General features: G+C 41.4%; 1 non-coding gene across 1 annotated transcript; it reads right to left on the minus strand.

The window, feature by feature from the left end:
• Positions 1 to 254: 254 nt before the first annotated feature.
• Positions 255 to 361, minus strand: LOC141688521 (small nucleolar RNA R71). Its single transcript, XR_012561959.1, has one exon. It is a non-coding gene; the product is annotated as a small nucleolar RNA R71 (small nucleolar RNA).
• Positions 362 to 8,438: the final 8,077 nt, after the last annotated feature.

An 8,438-nucleotide genomic window follows, 5' to 3' on the forward strand; every position in this document is an offset into this window, starting at 1 on the left:
TACAGAACTCAGTTCAGTTTGGGGGTTCTTCTACTGAAGATCCCAACATGCACATCAGGGATTTTATCGAGATCTGCGACACTTTCAAGTTCAATGATGTGACTGAAGATGCTATCAAGCTGCGAATCTTCCCATTCTCTCTGAGGGACAAAGCTAAATCCTGGTTACATTCTCTACCACCAGGGTCTATCACCACTTGGGAAGATCTTGCTCAAAAGTTTCTCATTAAATTCTTCCCTATGGCGAAGACTGTTGCAATCAGGAATGCTCTTACTCAGTTTGCTTAGCAAATTGGAGAATCTCTGTGTGAGGCTTGAGATCGATATAAGGAGATGCTAAGGAAGTGCCCACACCATGGCATGCCTGATTGGATGATTATTAACTGTTTCTATAATGGATTGGGTGCTACTTCTAGACCCATGCTCGATGCAACATCATGAGGAGCCTTGTGGGTTAAGAGCTACGATGAAGCTTATGAATTGATTGAACTGATGGCTGCTAATGAGTACCGGAATTCTTCCCAGAGACTGACTCAGGGAAAAATAGCAGAAATTCTGGAGTTGGATGCAACAACTGTTATAGCTGCCCAACTTAAGACTTTGACGATGAAGGTGGACACTTTGGCTAATCATAGGGTTAATCAAATCGCTAGTATCTGTGAGCTTTGTGCTGGTGCCCATGAGACTGATCAGTGCATAATTTCTAGTGAATCAACACAGTTTGTGAGCAACTTTCAGCGTTCGCAGCAACCTGTGCCAGCCACTTATCATCCCAACAACCGCAATCATCCTAATTTCAGTTGGAGCAACGCTCAGAATGCGGTTTAACAGCCTTATCAGCAGTATCCAGCTAAGCAGTACAACCCTCCTGGTTTTCAGCAACCGCAATATGCACCAAGACAGCAACTTCAACTGCAACAAGCTAATGAAAAATCTGAATTAGAGGAGTTGAAGCTTATGTGCAAGAGTCAAGCTGTTTCTATCAAGACCTTGGAAAATCAAATTGGGAAAATTGCCAAAGCCTTGCTAAATCGTCAGCCTGGTACACTAGCTAGTGACATTGAAGTGCCAGAAAGGAAGGAAGCTAATGAGCAGGTAAAGGCAATCACTTTGAGGTCTGGAAAAGTTATGAATCTCGAACAAACTCAAGCGTTGACTGAAGAAGCTAGGGCTGAGAAAGAAGTAGAGCAGCAGGAAGTAGAAGTGGAACCAAGGAAGACTACTGTTGAGCACACTCCTCTTGAGGGTAATACAGGGGAAAACAGATCTATCCTCCACTGCCTTTTCATAAGCGGCTATAGAAGAAAAAGTTGGACAAGCTATTTGAGAAGTTTCTGGAGGTGTTCCTGAAACTTCATATCAACATACCTTTCGCTGAGGCTCTTGAGCAGATGCCTAGTTACACAAAGTTTATGAAAGGTATTCTCTCTCGGAAAGTGAAACTAGATGATTTAGAGACAGTCGCTCTCACGGAGGAATGCAGTGCTGTGTTGCAACAGAAGTTACCTCCGAAGCTTAAGGATCCAGGAAGCTTCACTATTCCATGTAATATTGGAAAATTTTCTTTTGACAAATACTTACGTGACTTGGGAGCTAGCATCAATCTGATGCCTTTGTCAATCTTCAAGCAGTTGGACTTACCTGATCCAAAACCAACTTATATGACTTTGCAATTGGCCGACCGTTCTATTACATATCCATGAGGTATTGTGAAGGATGTCTTGGTCAAGGTTGATAAACTCATCTTCCCTACTGATTTCGTCATTCTTGATTTCGAGGAGGATAAGAAGATTCCCATAATCTTGGGAAGACTTTTCTTGGCGACTGACCGAACCTTGATAGATGTGCAGAAGGGTGAGCTCATAATGCGAGTGCTGGATCAGGATGTAAATTTTAATGTGTTCAATGCTATGAAATTTCCTACGGAAAATGAGGAGTGCTTAAAGGTGGAGTTGGTCGATTCCGTGGTTACTTCAGAACTTGATCAATTGCTAAGGTCCGATGCCTTAGAAAAAGCCTTATTGGGAAATTCAGATAGTGAAGATGATGAAGGTGAAGAACAATTATAATATTTGAATGCTTCTCCCTGGAAGAGGAAGATTGATATGCCTTTTGAATCTCTTAGAATGGAGGAATTGAACAAAGCTCCTAAATGCCTCGAGCTATTTATTGAGGAAGCTCTCACTCTTAAGCTTAAGCCTTTACCTGAGCATTTGAGGTATGCGTTTTTAGGTGATGCATCTACTTTACCTGTTATTATTGCATCTTATCTTTCAGGTATTGACGAGGAAAAGCTCCTGAGGCTTCTAAGAGAGTTCAAATCGGCAATTGGTTGGACTATAGCAGATATCAAGGGAATCAGCTCTTCTTATTGCATGCATAAAATTCTGCTAGAGGAAGGTAGCAAGCCTACGGTTGAGCAACAAAGACAACTTAATCCGATCATGAAGTAAGTAGTGAAGAAAAAAATTCTTAAGTGGCTAGATGCAGGGATCATCTATCCTATTTATGACAATTCATGGGTAAGCCCGATTCAATGTGTGCCAAAGAAAAGTGGAATTACTGTGGTAGAAAATGAGAAGAATGAACTTATTCCTACAAGAACAGTCACGGGGTAGAGAGTTTGTAAGGACTATAGGAAGCTGAACAATGCCACTAGGAAGGATCACTTCCTTTTTCCCTTCATTGACCAGATGCTTGATAGATTGGCTGGTCATGAGTACTACTGTCTTCTTGATGGCTATTCGGGTTATAATCAGATTTGTATCGCTCTAGAAGATCAGGAGAAGACTACCTTCACTTGTCCATTTGGTACTTTCGCCTTAAGACGAGTTTCTTTTGGTCTGTGTGGTGCACCAGCCACATTTCAGAGATGTATGATGGCCATTTTTTCTGATATGATTGACCAGAATATGGAGGTGTTCATGGATGACTTCTCTGTATTTGGCGATTCTTTTGATGAATGCTTGCAGAATCTTGAACATGTTCTCAAGAGGTGCGTTGAGACCAATTTGGTTCTCACTTGGGAGAAATGTCACTTTATGGTGTGACATGGCATTATTCTTGGGCACAAGGTTTCTAGTAAGGGTCTTGAGGTGGAAAAAGCCAAGGTGGGGGTCATTGAAAATCTTCCTCCGCCTATTTCTGTTAAGGGAATTCGCAGTTTTCTTGGTCATGCGGGTTTCTATAGGCGTTTCATCAAAGACTTCTCTAAGATTTCAAAGCCATTGTGCAGTTTTCTAGAGAAAGACATCCCTTTCAAGTTTGATGACGAGTTCCTTGCAGCTTTTGAAACATTGAAGAAGAGTTTAATCACGACACATGTGCACCTGATTGGTCTGAACCTTTTGAGATGATGTGTGATGCAAGTGACTATGCAGTTGGAGCAGTTCTTGGGAAGAGGAAGAACAACATATTTCATGTGGTCTACTACGCTAGCAAGACCCTAAATGGTGCTCAACTGAATTATACTACTACGGAGAAAGAACTTTTGGCTATTTTCTATGGTTTTGAGAAATTTCGATCTTATCTACTTGGGACTAAGGTGACAGTTTTCACTGATCACGCTGTAATTCGTTATCTCATCTCAAAGAAGGACTCGAAGCCTAGATTGATTAGATGAGTTCTTTTGCTTTAAGAATTTAAACTAGAGATCAAGGACAGAAAAGGGACTAAAAATCAAGTCGCTGATCATCTCTCGCATTTAGAGAACCCTAATGCTACTTCATTGGATAAGACATTGATAAATGAGTCTTTTCTCGACGAGCAGTTGTTTGGAGTGCAAGAAGAAGAACTGTGGTTTGCAGACATTATGAACTACCTTGTGAGTAATATCATGCATCTCGACTTATCTTTTGCTCAAAGAAAGAAGTTTCTACATGAAGTGAAGTGGTATATGTGGGATGAGCCGTTTCTTTTTCGACAAGGAGCTGACCAAATCATCAGGAGATGTATTCCTTACAACGGAAAGGGGGGGGGATCTTGCGAGATTTCCACTCAACGGCTTATGGAGGACATTATGGTAGAGAAAAGACAACAGCTCGTATTCTACAAGCAGGTTTCTTTTGGCCAACCTTATTTAAAGATGCTCACCAGTTCATTTTGAAATGTGATCGATGTCAATATGTGGGTAATATGTCTAAGAGGGATGAGATGCCTCTTAATGTGCTTCTCGAGGTTGAGGTCTTCGATGTTGGGGAATTGACTTCATGGGGCCATTTATCTCATCCTGTAACAATCAGTATATCTTGTTGGCGGTTGATTATGTGTCGAAATGGGTTGAAGTTAAGGCGTTGCCAACGAACGATGTGAAAGTGGTTCTTAAGTTTCTTCATAAGTAGATATTCACAAGATTTGGAACTCCAAGGGTCATAATCAGTGATGAGGGGTCACATTTCTGTAACTGCAAGTTCACTATTATAATGCAAGGGTATAATGTGAATCATCACATTGCTATGGCTTATCATCCTCAAACGAATGGTCAAGCCGAGGTATCTAACAGGGAAATTAAGCGCAATTTAGAGATAGTTGTGTTTCCATCGAGGAAGGATTGGTCTTTGAAGCTTGATGAAGCTGTTTGGGTGTATCGAACAGCATACAAGACTCTGCTAGGGATGTCACCGTATCAGTTGATTTATGGTAAGGGGTGTCATTTGCCGGTGGAGATGGAGCATAAAGCGTATTGGGCTTTGAAGAAATTGAATCTTGGCTCGGATGCAGCCGGAAATAAGAGGATGCTTCAATTGAATGAACTCGATGAGTTCCGACTTCAAGCTTATGGGAACAACAAAATGTAGAAGAAGAAAGTCAAGAGGTGGCATGATCGGGGTCTAGTGCTCAAATCATTTGTACCGGGGCAACAAGTTCTTTTGTTCAACTCTCGTCTCCGTCTTTTTCCTGGAAAATTGAAGTCAAGGTGGTCAGGGCCCTTCATAATCAAAACTGTGTTTCCACATGGAGCGGTGGAAATTTTTGAGAATGATCCGGGCCAAGCATTCAAGGTAAATAGTCAGAGGTTGAAGCATTATTATGGTGACACGGCAAACCGCGAGGTGGTTAGTATCATTTTATTGTCCGTTTGAGCTCAAGGTTCTACGTCAAGCTAACAACGTAAAACAAGCGCTTCTTGGGAGGCAACCCAAGTTTGTTGTATATTAGTAAGTAGAGAAAGCAAGAAGAAAAGAGAAAATCACAAAAAAATCTGAAAAAGAAAATTCAGGACTGACTACAGAAACCTGGCGCGCGGCCGCGCTGAAAACACAAAAATACGGGGCGCCCGCGCTGTTCCAGCGCACGGCCGCGCTGGTTTGGCAGAAGTAGCGCATGCCTGCGCTGTCCTAGCGCGTGGCCGCACCGAGGTCCCAACTCAGAAAAAAATAAAATGAAGTTTTAAGGGGGAAAATCGGGATTTTTGCTATAAAATCAATTCTTAACCGAATTTTACTCTCGCACATCATAAATTTCCCTCTCCAAATCAAACCCATTTCTCCCATTATTCCCATAATCAAATTCCACTTCTATTCCATATATAATTCTCTTTTCACCACCTATATATACATACACCTCATACACAAACTTCTTCGCCACTTTACAAATTTTTAACACGAATTCTCTCTCAAACATAACTCTTATTCTCTCTACTCAATTCCAATGGCACCCAAGAGACAAAGAACATAAGTAAGCAACAACACCACTGATTCTTCAAGTGTGGGTGGTGTAAGGCCGAGGTTCTCTACTCCCGAGGCTGAAGCGGAGTATACGAGGCTTCTCTCAAAGCCGATCATCAAGGAGAGAGGTTTTCTCCATCAGGGAAGGATGGTAAGCTATTGGAGATGATTCTGGAGATAAGCTGGGTTCCTTTTTATGAGGCACCCGCTACTGTGCCCATGAGTGTTGTTCGCGAGTTCTATGCGAATGCGAAGGCTGAGAAGAATGGCTTCACGGTGGTTCGAGAGAGGACTGTGGAGTACAGTGCAGAAGCTATCAGGACGGTGATTGAACAGCCCGCGAGAAGGCCAGGAAAGACACGTGGATTGATAAGACTCCAGAGGACTTTGATCTGGATCTTATTGTTGCTACGCTGTGCCAGCTCGACACTCACTGGAATATTAAGAGGGGTACGACCGAGTATTCTACGTTCTCGGCTTCCAGCATGAACAGGTTTGCCCGTGCATGGAACGCGTTTATTTATGCTAACATCATGCCATCTTCGCATGTGCATGAGATTACTGTGGAGCGTGTACGACTATTATGGGGCATTCTTTAGGGCGATTATATGGATTCGGGGATGGTGATTTATCAGGGTATCCTGAAGTTCTTGAGGGGGAGTACCACGGGGTCTATTCCGTATACATCCGATGTGACGAAGCTGTGCGTGACAGTTGGTGTTCATTGGCCCGCTCATGAGCAATTGCAGATCTCGAGTGCTCCTATTGACAATACTACTTTGGCTATGATGCAAGAATGGGATAGAGGAAAGCTCTATCTGAAGGGGCCTGGTTATACTTTTGACCACCTACCTGGTGGGAGGCCAGCTGCTGGGGCCACTCAGGCGAGCATGACTGCATGGAGATCTCAGATAGGAGATGAGGCAGGGCCATCGCAGCAAGCACATGAGGAGGGGGAAGGAGCTGATATGAGAGCTGGCATGAGCATGACGCATTACAGGCGTCTGTCTAGGAGGATGGATGCGATGCATGACATCCACAGCAGCTTTGCACGTGATCTCACCCATGCATTGGGGACAACTTTTCAAGTTACCCGTGTTGACATCCAGTGGCCAGTATTTGGTGAGGATTCCATGTATCCACCTCCGGACACACTTGACACTCCACCCGTTGAGGGTGAGGAGCCTGATTCTAAATAGGTATGCCTGAATTCCTTACTATTACCTTCACTGAGGATAATGAATATTTTAAGTTTGGGGGTAGTAGTTGAAGGAATATGTTTTGTGTGAGTCGCATATAATTTACATATTCATCATAGTTTAGTTCTTATAGTGCATATTTTTCCATGTAATTCTTTTATTTTTGTAGTTTTTATGTTAGTTTATTTATATAATTCATGCATTTGCATTATAACATGATCCTTTAGATGATTTTTCTGATTGACTTGTGATATTGATGCTAGTGTCGTAGTTGTATTTGGTGATGTTAAGTCTTGTCGAATTAATTTGCATGCTAGAGACAATTGTATTTCACTAAGTCTTATAGGTTCCTTGAAGGCTAGATCATAATCATGGTTTATGTGGTTATCGAGGTTTAATCGCTTGTTTATATTTAGAATTTAGGATATTCTCTTAATAATAAAATAACATGGATTTTTAGAAATTAGAGAAAAATTGGATTTCATTGCTAGTTATTGTGGTTAGCGGCTCATATTTATATGAGTAGTCTAGGGTTGAACGAGATGGAGCGAAACGCACTCATTCAGAAAGAGAAAAGAAAAAAAAAGAATAAGTGTTATGTATATAGATCATGAGTGGGCTCTTTAGTACTCGAGTTATTAAGTTCTTAGAGGACTTTGTGCCTAGTGACCTAAGGCTTTTATAGTCTAGGATCCGCTAACCTAGCGCTCGCTACATGGGTACTATTATATAAGTCTTTTATGGACCTCACTCATTGCATGATCAAATAAACATATGTGTGTTGTTTTTTTTGAATAAAAGCATGAATCCATATAAAACTCCAATTTAAGAATTGAAGTGTTATAAATTATTTTGAGTCTAGCCTTTTATTTTATTTATAACCTTGCGATTGCCTTGTTGAGTAGTGAGTCATGATTATTGATCTAGTTGCGATAGTATATCTGTAAGCATTTGCACACATGCACGTCTCTAGTTTGTAAATTAATTTGTATGGTTTGATTGATCTTTATGCGAGTAACTGCATTTATTGAGATGTTGCTCGTTGATTGGCTTAGTTATTCTATTGGGATCATTGCATTCATATTAGTTGCATTCATGCATTTTTGTTTCTAGTTCTTTGAGTCTGTTTATGCTCGAGGACAAGCATCGATTCAAGTTTGGGGGTATGTTGAGTGGCATTTATGACACTTTATAATGCTCTATTAAGCTTTGAATTGATGAGTTTGTACTTAAGTTGTTAAGTGTTTTAACGTGTTTTCTAGTGTTTTTGCATTTCAGGCATTATCTAGGTAATCAAGGTGAATTAGCATTATTTTCGTGCTAAATTGGTGCCAAGGTGGTGTTGGAATAAAAGCTCGTGGAAAGCCGACTCGAAGCAGTAAAAAAAATCAGAAATATTAAGTTTTTCCAGAGGTACGGCGCGCCCGCACTGGTCAAGCGCGCGGCTGCGCCAGGATGACAGAAAGGCAGCACGCCCGCGCCAGTGCGAATTCAAGAATCCTGATTTTATTATAATTATAATTGGAGGACTTCTGGATTGCATGGGGCTGCTATATATATTCAAATAAAGGACG

The sequence above is a fragment of the Apium graveolens genome, chromosome 9 (assembly GCF_009905375.1).
Source record: "Apium graveolens cultivar Ventura chromosome 9, ASM990537v1, whole genome shotgun sequence".
Lineage (NCBI taxonomy): Eukaryota > Viridiplantae > Streptophyta > Magnoliopsida > Apiales > Apiaceae > Apium > Apium graveolens.